This window comes from Lissotriton helveticus, chromosome 2_1 (assembly GCF_964261635.1).
Source record: "Lissotriton helveticus chromosome 2_1, aLisHel1.1, whole genome shotgun sequence".
NCBI classification, from domain to species: Eukaryota; Metazoa; Chordata; class Amphibia; order Caudata; family Salamandridae; genus Lissotriton; species Lissotriton helveticus.
In genome coordinates, this window is record NC_136059.1 from 110,893,727 (window position 1) to 110,907,171 (window position 13,445).

Consider the following 13,445-nt stretch of genomic DNA (forward strand, 5'->3'; position numbering starts at 1 on the left):
TGTAAAAACCCCGCCAGTGTCAGCCACGCTGGACAACCACCTAGTGAAAGTGGTGAATAAAATTAATAATGAACGGCGTTTATCTTTAGGCCGGGGGAGTCCCCCTGTTATACCCCCTCCACCGCCTACCCCATTGGCCGTATTACCATTGGACGATAGCTGTGAATTTGGTAACCCTGGTGTTTTAATAACGGAAGTGCCAGCTCAATTAGCGTCTAACCAGGATCCAGTGGACGCACCCTATGATACTCCAGTACAGTGCACCCCGGTCCTTACAGCACTGAGGGCAAGTAGGAAAGTACAAATTAAGGGGGTCATTAGGATGGCGGATTTCCCGCATACTCCGGGCCGGCGGAAGCCACCGCCGGCCCGGAGTATGCGGGAAATCCGCCGAGGAGGCCTGAAAGACCCACCGCCAAATCAGGATGGCTGGTGGGTCTCCCAATCCGTCCGCCGCTTTTCCGCCGTGGTCGGAAGGCGACCACGGCGGAAAAGCAATAACATGGCTGGCGGTGTCTATCAGACACCGCCAGCCATATTAGGATGCAGGGTGAGTCATGCTTTTCCGCGGCGGCTTTTCCGCCGTGGAAAAGCATACGGACAGTCACTTTGGGGGCCCGTTGCGGGCCCCCTGGGTGAAGGTTGCGTGGGGGTGCACATGGGGGGTACCTATGGTACCCCCCTGCCCTTGCGTGCACGAAGCGGCAGGCACCGCGCGGTGCCTGCCGCTTTGTGCATGCAAATGCACACCTTTCGTTTTTTGCATTGCGGCGGATGCTGCTTCAAGCAGCATCCGCCGCAATGTAAAACATACAGGATGTGACCGCCAGGGTGGCGCTCACATCCTAATTGCTATGGAGGGACCGCCGCTGCCCATGCGGACGGTCCCTCAAACTCAGGGGTGGCGGACGGACGCAAGTCCGTCCGCCATCCTAATGACCCCCTGAACGTGGGGGAAATCGCAATAATAAAAGAGCAGAAACACCACCCAAAAGTATTGCAGGTGACGCAGAGCCAGTGGATAAGAAAGGCACAGTTAAAATGAATACCGAGCAATTTGATCTTCTCGTCAGTATTATAGATGCCAAGATAGAAAAGAATATTAAACCCCTAGTGGTTAAACTTGATCTTATTTCAGCAGAAGTATCAAGACTAGGAGGCCTTTTTGACAACCACATTGATCTGGCTGGAAGATCTAGGGCTGTTGATAAGGGTTCTAGAGTTAGCAAAGACGTATCAAAGCCACCTAATGGGGGGTTAATCGTAACCAAAGTAACTACGCCCAACCCCTTGCCAATAGTATGTCAGTAAAAACGGGCATTAATAGTACCAGAGAGCAAGACAGGGTCGATAGAAGTGAAGAAAAGAGGTTTTATTAATCTTCCCCCCGACTGTGCACCTTATGTGGTCGTTTTAACTAATGTACCATCTTTTGAAAAATATCCGACCCAGTATCAACAGGAATCACATACATCCCTTAAAAATAAAACAGTCTCATGGTTGCATAAGCAATGTGGGTTCCCAATTGCCTACTCTGATCAAATATTAACCACTAGAAGGGTAAATTGGATTGGCAACTCCAGAAAGACCTGTAGGGGCGATTGTGTTATTGTTAATTTTAAACATCCTCAACACGTCGCAACTGTCCTGTTAAGAGCAGCTTCCCTAACTCATGATGAGAATAATATATGTGTGCGCCCACTTGGCTATTTCTATAGTCACCTTTTTAAAGTGCCCCTTGATAACAATAGAAGTGGACCTTTTACACCTATTCATCGCCCAGTTTTTGAGGTTCCAACGCAAAACAGATATCAAGCCCTAAGTTCCCTGGATTCAAATGATTGACATACTCAGGTTTGTGGGTCTCCCCTGTGTGTGACTCCAAATAGCCAGGTGATTGAACTAAGCGAGAAGCTTGTAGACCCGGAGCTAACCTTGATGGCCGACTTAAATTTGATTAATGACAGTGGGGATATATTTAATGGAAATCCCAATGTGGGAGATGGCCTAAATGAAATCATTATACCGGATAGTATTAGAATAAGGGGTACTAAAGGAATAACAATTGTTAGCTGGAACATTGCCGGATTGAAATCTAAGGGGAATGTTCTGGGCTGGAAGAACTTTATTAATACCCATGATATTCTTTGTTTCCTGGAAACATGGTATAGGGAAGATGTTAATTACGAGGGGTTTGTTTCTTATAATTTGTTGGCGCAAGGTTCCACACCAGGGAGAGTTAAAGGTGGCCTTTTGATATTAGTTTCTATCAATCGGCGAATTGTAGTAAAAAGGTATTTGACTGTGTGAGCACATGCGCAGATTCTTTGGCTCCATGAGGACCAAGGTCGCAATATGTTATTAGTAAAACAACAATGTCTTTGATAATTCTAGGACATCAGTAGTAAGTGACTTGGCTAGCGTCGCTGATAATTAGAATGTTGGAATAAATGTTTCTTTTGATTTGATCTGGGTGGGTGATTTTTAATATTCCATTATGTGAACTGTCAACCCAAAAAGTCTGTGGGGTCATAAATAATGCTGGCATGGATGACCTGCACTTTAGACATAACAGCTATGGAGAAATATTACACAAATTTATGGGCTGTTATTATTTGGAAATCATGGACTTCTCCAAAGATGACTGGAGTGGATGGGCGTAGGAGCGGAGCAGCGGGACCCGGCGAGGGACGCGGGGGAGGCTCCGTGGCTTGGAGGCGGTGTCAGCGTTCGTGGAGGCGTCAGCGGGAGGTCCTGGAGAACGCGGTGGGAGGAAGCAGCTCTAGCGAAAAGGAGACGCGATTCCGCCCGCAGTTCCCTGGGAGCGTTTGGAGTGCACATAGCACTGAGGAAGAGAGGAGAGACATTTTACCAGGGCAAAAGTGGCAGCAACAAGGGGGGTACGTTCAGCGCTGTTGATGCAAGTTTACCAATCAGCGCTTTCAGAGTGAGTACAGAGTTTTGTGTGCAGATAGAATTTACAGCTGTAAAACAAATAACGGCTGCTGTGGAGAGGTATCACAGGAACTATATTTTAAGGCACCTTTCGGAGAGGGCTGATCGGGCTGATCGAGCTGGTCTATTCAAGTTAGTGGAGCTGTCTAAACTGAAAATATCGGATACATTTGTTGCCACTGTATTATTACAGTAAGGCGAATGGATGGATGATGCAATTATATGCTCAGAGGTGGCCAATGAGTGGGGGGTGTATGACCAAATAAAACCTGAGGCAGTGGAACCTGTGGGAGAGACAGTGGATTATGTGGGGCAGAAGGGAGGCGCTGCCCCGGCACAAAACTGTGGTGTACAAGTCAACAGGTATGCACTGAGGGCAAGGTTAATACGTGATGCCTTGCAAGAAAACTCAGGATACCCTACGAGAGTGTCCCCGCCGATTTCTACTGTAAGGTCGAGCAATAGGCTAGCTAGGCAAGCTAGGCAAGGTAGGGGACAAATTGATAGCCCGGATAATTGTCCAGAAGTAGCTGTGGCAAGAACAAGAATGCCAAAAAGGAAGACTAGAACTAAGAAAGACGTCCCCCTATATACCAAGGTAACCCCTTCACTGAAAACTTACTACAAAGTGATGGCTTCTAGTACCTCTCAGACAACATCCAAACCACTAAAGCCCTCGAAAATACAGACATCCTCACCACCATTGACCTCAACCCCCCAAATGAATGCCATAAAGCAAGGAATAGGGGCAGAGCAAGAGAAACACTCCCCTGCTAAGGGGGGCAGTGAGAATAAGAGGAAACCTGCAAAAGTCTCCGTGGAAGTCCCTGTAAATAATGAGACAAACAGAGTAGTTGCAATCGAAAGGGCGGATGAAGTGGATGTAGGCGAGACTGAGACAGTCAATTCAGACAATCTGTCTATATATCCAGATTTGACTCTCTCTAACAAATACTCTGTGCTGAGAGACGGTAACACAGAAGAGGGAGATATACCTCATCTCAGTCATCAGTCTCCCAAGAAGCATGAAAGGCCTGAGCTGCAGGGGAGTTCAGCGCGGATTTGTACTAGTGAGTCAGTTGCCACTAAAGCGGATGTGACATCTTCAACACTGGCAGATATCCTTCTGACTATGAAGGAGGAAATATCAAATAGGTTTACGGTTTCTGAGAACAATCAGTCTGAGTTGGCTAGCCGGTTTTCGACCTCTGAAGCAAATCAGGCAGCCATTCAGGCCTCCTGTGAGGCCCTAGCAAAAAGACTAGATGACGTAGCATTAAGGACTGAAACATTGGAGAAACAACTACCACTTATAAGGGATTCGGTTCGCTCCACGGATGAAGTAGTTGCAAAGTTGAGTGCACAAAACCGAGAATTAAAAGAGGACATTGAGAGGTTAGAGAATCATTCTAGACGGAATAACTTAAAAATACTCAATGTACCAGAGGCAATGGAAGGAGCCGATCTGAAGGGCTTTGTGATATCAATGCTCATGGGGACTGTTTTGAAGGGGGACAAGACGGTCAATTTAACTCAGGAAATTCAGAGGGTGCATCGAGACCCCTTTCAAAGAAATCTTGCTAAACAAAAGCCAAGAAAAATGTTGGTAAATTTCTTGACCTACACTGTAAAGGAGCAGATTCTCCTATCAGCATTGAAAGAAAAAAAATTGCATTCAACAGCTCCAACCCGTTTCATTTTCAAATAAGGTCTGATATCTCTCATGTGACTGCCACTAGACAGTGGGAGCTGGGGAAAAGACTGGATGAATTGAATGGTTTGGGGGTCAAGGCACAACTAAAGTTCCCGGCTAATTTACGGGTAATGTGGAATAATCACATGCATTTGGTAAAAACAGGGGAAGAAGCTGATGATTTAATTTTGAGAATCAGGGAAGAACAGGGTACAAAAGGCAAGGAGTAGGTGGTGAGAGGTGTACAGGTTGAGGACAGAAGTTCTTCTTTTTCTCTGATCTTGGTATTAGTTTCTCTCTACTTGTCTAGGTCTTTCCTATTATATATTGATATATAGGACTCAATATGCCCGATTGGTGATATGTGGTAAGACCGTAACATAAAGACCGGTGAATGACAGAACACTATAAAATTAATTGAAAAGAAAACTGCATCCAGGAGAGGGAGCTCAGCCAAATAGGCTCGCCTATTGGAAGGGAGGGTTCCTCATGGGGGGGTAGGGCACAGGGGGAGTTCGTGTGGGGAGGGGGGACAGGGGGAGCACTGGGGGGGGGCATAGGGATAAAATTCAAAAAAATACTCATCTTACTAGAGTTAAGGAATTAAGCCTGTTTGGGAATAGAAAGAGTGATGGGAGAACAAAGTATAGAGAGTAAACAAACCATTTTTATCACTTGGAATGTGAATGGAATGCGGTGTCCCCGTAGACAGAGACTTATTATAAAACAATTGGAAATATCAAGTGCTCAGATTTTTCTACTACAGGAGACCCATTTGAGTGCAGTTGAAAGTCGATCTATATTCTCTAAGGTCAAATGGATAAAAGACTTTGAGGTTTGACAGCAGACAACACATAACAGAGGAGTAGCTATATTAGTGAAACAGGGCACCTCAGTAATAATTAGGGAGGTACATACAGACTCCTCTGGAAGATGGATAGTTGTTAAAATGTCGTTAAATAACATTGAGGTTGTATGTGCTTCGTTTTACGGCCCTAATATGGATGCTCCATCTTATCTCTTGAAACTACAATCCATATTGATGTTAGAGGCACCACCTTATATCTTGGGAGGGGACTTTAATGTACTACTAGAACCCATCTAAGATAGGTCTAATTTGAGTCAATACGTAGGGGCACCAAAGATACGGCGTGCACTACGCAATATGATCCATGATCTAGATTTGGAGGATGTATGGAGAGCTAAGCATGGTTCACGACAGGGACATACATTTTATAGTAAGAGGTCTAAACATGCCTCTAGGATAGATAATATGTTCACAGATAGGCATTCAATTAATGACATCAAGAAGGTAGAAGTGATGCCTAGTCTCTTTTTAGATCATGCTCCTATACAGTTAGTGTTTGTAAAAAGTGCAATACAGACGCAGTCTAGGTGGACATTAAAGAGGGCTATTCTGTCCAGTCCAGAGACTATACAATCGATCCAAGCATTTACCTCAGAATTTTTTACATTTAATATGGGGTCTACCACTCCTGATAATGTTTGGGATTCTTATAAGGCAGGGCTTAGAGGGAAGCTCCATGCATTAGTTTGTGCTAAGAACAAAATGGAAGTAAGGGAAATTGAGAATAGAATAGGTCAGCTAGAGCAAGATAGGATCAATGTGCACAGTAGCGAGCATGAAAGACTTTTTCAGATCGAAATGGATTTAGAATCAGCTAAGCAATTGTGTAGAGGGCGCTTAGATGCTAAGTGCAAAGCCCAGTGGGATGTAAGTAGGATGGATAATTTTGAATATGGGGGAAAGGCAGGAGCATTACTAGCATGGAAATCAAGATCTGACCGTGCTAGGAATGATATCAAGGAGTTAATAATCAATAATAATGGGGTTACATCAAGGAACATTGAGGATATGCAAAGTTGCCTTCTTTCTCTATTTTCAAATTTGTATAAAGATGAGGTAAAGCCGCCCATCGAAGCTATACGTACTTGGCTGAGCAATAAGAACCTGCCAAAATTGTCTGAGGAGGGAAGAAATAGTTTGGATGCCCCCATAACTGTAGAAGAAATATTAGTACAGATTAAGAAGTTAAAAAACAAAAAAGCTGCCGGGACGGATGCACTTCCTAATGAGATGTATGAATATCTATCAGACGATCTATGTTCAATATTAGAAATTATTTTCAACTCAATCTACTCACTTACAGGCAGGGTCCCAAATTCATGGAAGGAAGCTATAATAGTCTTGATTTTGAAGCGTGGGAAGGATCCCCAAAGAGCGGATTCATATAGACCAATCTCCCTGCTAAATACAGATTATAAAATCTTTATGGGCATTCTGGCAGGGAGATTGGCCAAATTAACATCTAAATTAATCCATGAAGATCAGAAGGGCTTTGTGGCTGGTAGACACATTGAAGATCAAATTCACCTTCTGTTGGGAAACCTCGACCTTGCAGTGGGAAAATCTGAACCCTTGGCTGTGGTAGCCCTAGACGCAGCCAAGGCGTTTGACAAAGTTTGTTGGAAAGTCCTAGAGGTAATGGGGTTTGGGCCACTATTTATAAATACGCTTAAAAGCTGCTATAGAGGTGCCTCTGCCAGGATCCTTCTAAATGGAGCATTAACATCAGCGTTTCACATTCAGCAGGGGACCAGACAGGGGTGCACCATCTCCCCGTTGCTGTTCAATTTATACATTGAACCTTTGGCCCAGGCTATTAGGCTCGACACTGTTATAACACCTTTTCAGTCTGGGCAGTATAGCTCCAAGTTGGCCCTCTATGTGGATGATCTAGTTCTATACACAAGTGACCCAGTAACAGCTATCCCTCGTATTGAGGAATTGACAGCAGAGTTCGGTGCACTGTCGGGGTATCGAAACCGAGGTCATGTGTTGGAACATAGATCATTGGCTAGGAATGGAGAGTGTGGAGTTCAGGTACCTGGGGATCTACATTGTGAGGGAATTAGATCGGATTCCCAAGTTAAATCTGGATAGAACCACTAAAGAAATAGACCGTCTGTTCAGTAGATGGAGGAACCTCCCATTGACAATCTATGGGAAAGTGAATTTAGTTAAAATGGTTATCCTGCCCAAGCTTTCATACTTATTTTCAACTATACCGTTACTATTCCCTAAGAAGGATGTAAAAAAAATACAGAGTAAAATTGGGAGTTTCGTGTGGGGAGATAAAGGGATACGACTAACTTGGAAGAAACTTAGAAGAAGGTTGTTAAAGGGCGGGCTAGCCCTCCCCGATATTAATCTCTATGTTGTGGCTTTTCAGTTCAAGAGTCTCCGTATGCTTCTCACCAGACCTGATGATTCATCTTGGGGTAAATTGTTGCAAGAAATGGTGAGAGTAGAAGGGCGGAATGATGAATTTTTGTATAAGTTTGGCTCTCCAAAATACTTCAAAAGGGTCCGCCTGAAGATATTAAAAACGGCTTTGGAGGTATGGTACAGAATAAGGGTAGTCTGGATACTTTTCAGCCTCATCTCCAATCTGGGACTCGCCTGGCACCCCCGACTGTTTAAATGATGTTCTGGCCATGCCCATAAAAAGAGCCGGAATTTTGAGGTGGAATGAGTTAATGGATGAGGAGGGGGTTCACCCATGGGAATATCTGAGGGCGAAGGTAGGGAACGATCTATCAAGGTTCAAATATCTCCAATTAGTGTCCTGGCATACAGCTGAACGGGAGGAGACGGGGAGAAATGAGGTAGTTGAAAGGCTTAGCCAATCCCCCACACTGATACCAAAAGAAATCTCAACATGGTACAAACATTTAGTAGAGGGAGAAGACATGGAGATACCACCGGCAGAGGGGATTTGGAACAACACTGTATTGGCACTGCAGGCAGAGGACATGCTTGAACCATCATTGAAGCTCTTATATAAATATATAAAGCCTGCCTGTCTGAAGAAGAATCACTTTTTTATGATTAATAGACTTTACTACACCCCCTACAAAATCGGGAAATATGCCCCTATCCCCCCACCGAAATGCCCAAGATGTCAGGAACTAATGGCTAATGACATCCACATGTTTATTAATTGCAACGAGCTGGATCAATACTGGAAGGAGATAGGACAGGTTTTGTCGGGACTTTTCAGTACTACAATTAAAGTAAACCCCTCACTTGTTATTTTTGGAGATGATGAACCTTTCTATCAGCAAGCTACATGTCAGGAAAAAGGGCTTCTCCTATATTTGATACTGTTGGCAAGGAGGGAAATATGTAAAAGATGGAAAGATCGCCTTCCCCCGAGCAGTGAGGACTGGCTAAAAGCATCATTCAGTATGGCTCGACTGGAATACGAAAGGGCAGAGGAGAAGCCGTCCAACATCTGGCACCCTCTAATGAGGTGGGGTAGAAACTTAAGAATGATTCAGTCACTCCAATGATTACACCATGTCCCCGATACTAAGGGGGAGGAGGTCTGGTGACCCAAGTAAAGTGTGGTCAGCTTGGCAGCGCACAGTGAGAGAGTATGGCTGTAAATGATCCACAAAGACTTGACACGGTGAGATGAGGAGAAAAAAAAAACAAGAGTGCATTATATTTGTAACCACCTTCACAGTGTTTTTCTCTGAAAAAAAAAAATACACAAAAAAAAAAATGAAGTCACTTCTTTAATTGATCATAATTGTATTATTTTAGAATGTATCTTCTGGGGTGAAAGTTCTGCTGGAGTAGGAACTATTGCTACCAATGTGGAACCACAGAGACCAAATGGAGTCAGACTAAGATGTATAGGGGAGAAAGCTAAAGAATTAATAAGTTCTATTGTTAAAGAATGTCTGATAGATATCACCCTTATCCTTGAAAATAATGCTAATTCCGAACGGGTTTTATCTGCTTTTAATGGCATTAACAAATCTATCAATGCCAGGTTCACCAGATCTAAAAGAGTACAGCGTAGAAATGGACCGGGTTGGTTTGATCATACGTGTACTACCCTATTAACTGAGTTAAAATATGCACTTGCCAAAAAGCCTAGGGAAACTAATCTAATAATTAAACTAAGATTAGAGTACAAGCAAGCCTTGAAACGTAGGAAGGGTGAGTTACAGCAGTAGGCTTGGGACTCTCTGAACCAAGCCGCTGAGCTATCTAATAATACGCTATTTTGGGCTACGGTAAAATCCCCTTTTCTCAAAGAGGAAAATATACCTGAGTTAATTTCTAATGTCCCTAGCGATGGCTGGGTCTCACATTTCTCTAACATTTTTGGCTCAGATAGTTGTGCAGATACCAACCCAAGTAGGTGGACCGTTCTACCACTGGATATCACTGTTAATGAGGTTGAGCTTGGCATACGTGCAAGTAAGGGGGGGAAAGCCCAGGGACCTGATGGGGTCCCTATTGATGTTGACAAAGCAGGCCCAGAGGTGTGGAGCCCTCTTCTGGCTATTGTATTTAATGCAGCAGTATGCACTGAGGCCCCAAAAACCTGGGGAGAATCTATTATAATCCCGATATACAAAAAGGGCAGTAGGTCAGATGTAAAAAATTATCGTCCCATCTCCCTTCTAGACTCCTCAGTCAGATCATGAGTAGAGTTATGCTGGTCAGACTAGAAGAGTGGGTTGAGCAAGAGGACATTTTGGCCGATAGCCAGTATGGATTCAGGAAGGGCAGGGGTACACTCGACTAGTGAATAAATCTCGATATATTGATTGGTAAATACACTGAAGCCAAATACGGCTCATTATATCTCTGCTTTGCAGATTTAAGTAGTGCCTTTGATATGGTCGACCATACTATATTATGGCCAAACCTGTTACAGCTAGGAGCACCTGAGGGTATAACCTTTTTTCTTGCCAGGCTGTACGAAAAGTTACAAACATGTGTGCGCTACGGCACTAAATGTACCCCAAAATTTAGTGTCAAACGAGGGATTAGATTGGGCTGTGTACTGGCCCCCCAACTTTTTATATTATTCATCAATTAAATCGACGTAATTTAAAAAAATGTAAAAGCTGATGCCCCCCAGATCAATGGTGTCTCCGTGCCGGTGTTATTATATGCTGATGACGCCGTACTGCTCTCAAGAACTCCCCTTGGATTACAGCGTCTGATTGACAGATTTTCTATCTTTATCAAGGATAGAAAACTGATCATTAACAAGGGGAAAACGCACACTATGACCTGCAGGGTAAAAAACAAATCTTCCAATACCTTTTTTATTGATTGTGAAAAGGTGCAACAAGTAGATAAATTCTGCTATCTCGGTATAAACTTCTCAAAAGATAGAAAATGGACCAATGAATTTAATAATATCAGCAATAAAATGGCTAAAAATGCCCATGGTGTTTTTAGATTTGTGGCAAAAATTAGGGATGGACGTACTAAGGATATGCTTCAAATCTACCAAGCAAGATGTGTTACAATAGCATTGTATGGGGCTGGTGTTTGGGGTCATAGATGTGAACAAAATTGCTTTTTTTAAAAAGCTCTTGTGTTTACCCCCTACCGCTCCCACTGAGCTGATCCACCGGGAACTGGATATCAATTTCTTAATTGATCTATTATCCTTAAGGCCACTTATGATTTGGCGTTCCATTTGGCTTCAGGATGAAAAATCTTTTAGTAGATCTATAATATAGCCTTATAGCCCGCCGTAGAGGGCTATACCGGCTATTAAAGGCCCTCTCCAGCGTTAAAGGCCCCGAGCCGAAGGCGAGGGCCTTTAACAAGGGAGAGGGACTTTAATAGCGGTATAGCCCATCTACGAAGGTCTATAAGGCTATTAGAACATTCTGCCACTAGAGGACAGAATGTTCTAACAAAAAAAACAAAGCCTTTTGGGAGCGTGAGGGGATTGGAATCCCCTCAGGTTCCCTGAAGCCTTTGTTCACAGCCAGAGCTGTGAACAAAGAAGCATTGGAATGTTGGAGCTCCAGGCTTATACCAGCCATTATAAGCCCGGAGCACTCCATTGTCTTCAATGGAGGTGCCAACATTCCAATGTTCTAATTGAGGATTGTCTATTATTGGATAAACATCGAAAAATTCCCTGGTTAAAATACGTTGCTGATTGTTTCTCTGAAATATTTAACCTAAACGTTTTGACTGACCCAATTGCCGCATCTCTGATACCCAAAGCAGAGCTGAAAACTAAATTTTTGGCTAGTAGAGCTAGGAAGCGGGCTTTAGCAAATGGATCTATGTCCACTGTCATGTTTTACATTAGATATACCATTACTGAAGGTTTTCCTATGTATCTAGTGACCAGGCCATTCCATAAGTTTTTGCTAACCAGACTGAGGTTTGGAGTAGCACATCATTTAGTGGCTCTACCGAACCATAAGAAACATCCAGTAGAGCCGTGTTCGTGTGATGGCGTATCTAAACAGAGCACCTTGCACTTTTTATTATTCTGTAAACTGTATATGAACATTTGTATTGCCTATTTGAAACCTATGTTTGTTAAATATGGTGTACGTACAGTTAACCAGGCAATGAGTTTATTATTTATTCTGAAATCTGTCGATATCTGTTTTTATACTGCTACATTTTTAAACCAGTCTATTAATGCACGGAAAAGCATGTTATTTTAAGAATTATGTCTGTATCCTTGTGGTATTTCTTTTATCTGAAATTTGTAATATTTGTTATTTCTTGTGTTCCTTCCTTGTGCTTTTATGGTCATTTTATATGTACCGAATAAAGCTTCATGAATTGAATTGATTAAACGTTTGTCCCAGTAGAGTTCTCATCTCATTTATGAATGCTGGACATATGTTCACAATGTGAATGATTGTTTGTTGGACTTGATTGCTCAGTCTGAAACAGTAAGTCAAAAACCAATTAGTCTACGTTAGAATCATGTTTAGCATGGAAAGACCAACAAATCGGTAAACCATGAGTATTTGTTTTTGAGTAACATTTGCCAATGTATAGTTGCCTTTCAGTGGTCTGATCGTTTTTCGAAATCATCAAGGCATGGGAGCATTTTGAAAGATCTTTTTATCTTGTAGATGAGCTAGCAGCAGCATATTTTTGTTTAAATGATTTTTGAATGTGCTTAAGGTGACTGGGGCGGCCCAAAGCTCTCTTATTTACAATCTGTTTAACCCCTTTAAAGCGTTGTAAATAGACCTCCCCAGTGCTGCGCTGTCCATTGGAACTAGTGCTGAATGGACGTCCAACGGTCGTGCGCAGCACTGGGGAGGTAGTGGCCGTGACGACCGTTGGCCGACGGCAGCAATTAAGGGGTTAAGAAGTCTTCCAGGTAACTTAGCAACAAGGCATTTCTGACCATATCAAGTGGTCTAAAGAATTGTCCTCTACTTTCCTATATTTAATGCACATTCTTTTGCCCAATGTCAGGTCCTTGTTTGATTTATCATGCCCAACTTCAAAATTAATTTGTGTGTTTTGAGGTGTTTCTACATCAGTATGTGTTGGCTATGACAGTGTCCACAAGATTTACAGTTATTACTTTTAAAATGGGAACCAGAGCTACTGGCCCTGCAGCAGTCCACCAGCTAAATACTAGAAGGGAATTTACACCAAAAGTACTCCTTCCACTCAGCGGAAAGTCCACACGAGGATAGACTGCAATAATATGGCCTCTTGACCAGCTTTGTTATTGTTTCACAAAACAAATCCCAAAAGCAGTACATTGTGTTAGTAAGAACAAAACAGCAATGGTTGTGATATGCTTGCAGTTTACTCCCAGAGTATGGGAGCCACTGTTAATGTTTTCTGTTCACAATCTTCACACCTGTAGTTCAGGTTGGAAACAGAAGAAACACATACCAAGGATATCTTGGGTATATCTTAGTCTGTCAACCATTTGGAGGGTGAGTCTGAGGA

The 13,445-nt window shown here is 43.0% G+C and overlaps 1 protein-coding gene across 6 annotated transcripts in view; it reads right to left on the reverse strand.

Moving 5' to 3' along the window:
* LOC144817774 (CD209 antigen-like protein C) overlaps positions 1-13,445 on the reverse strand; it is a 794,201-nt gene that overhangs the window by 494,307 nt on the left and 286,449 nt on the right. The gene's annotated exons all lie outside the window — the stretch shown is intronic.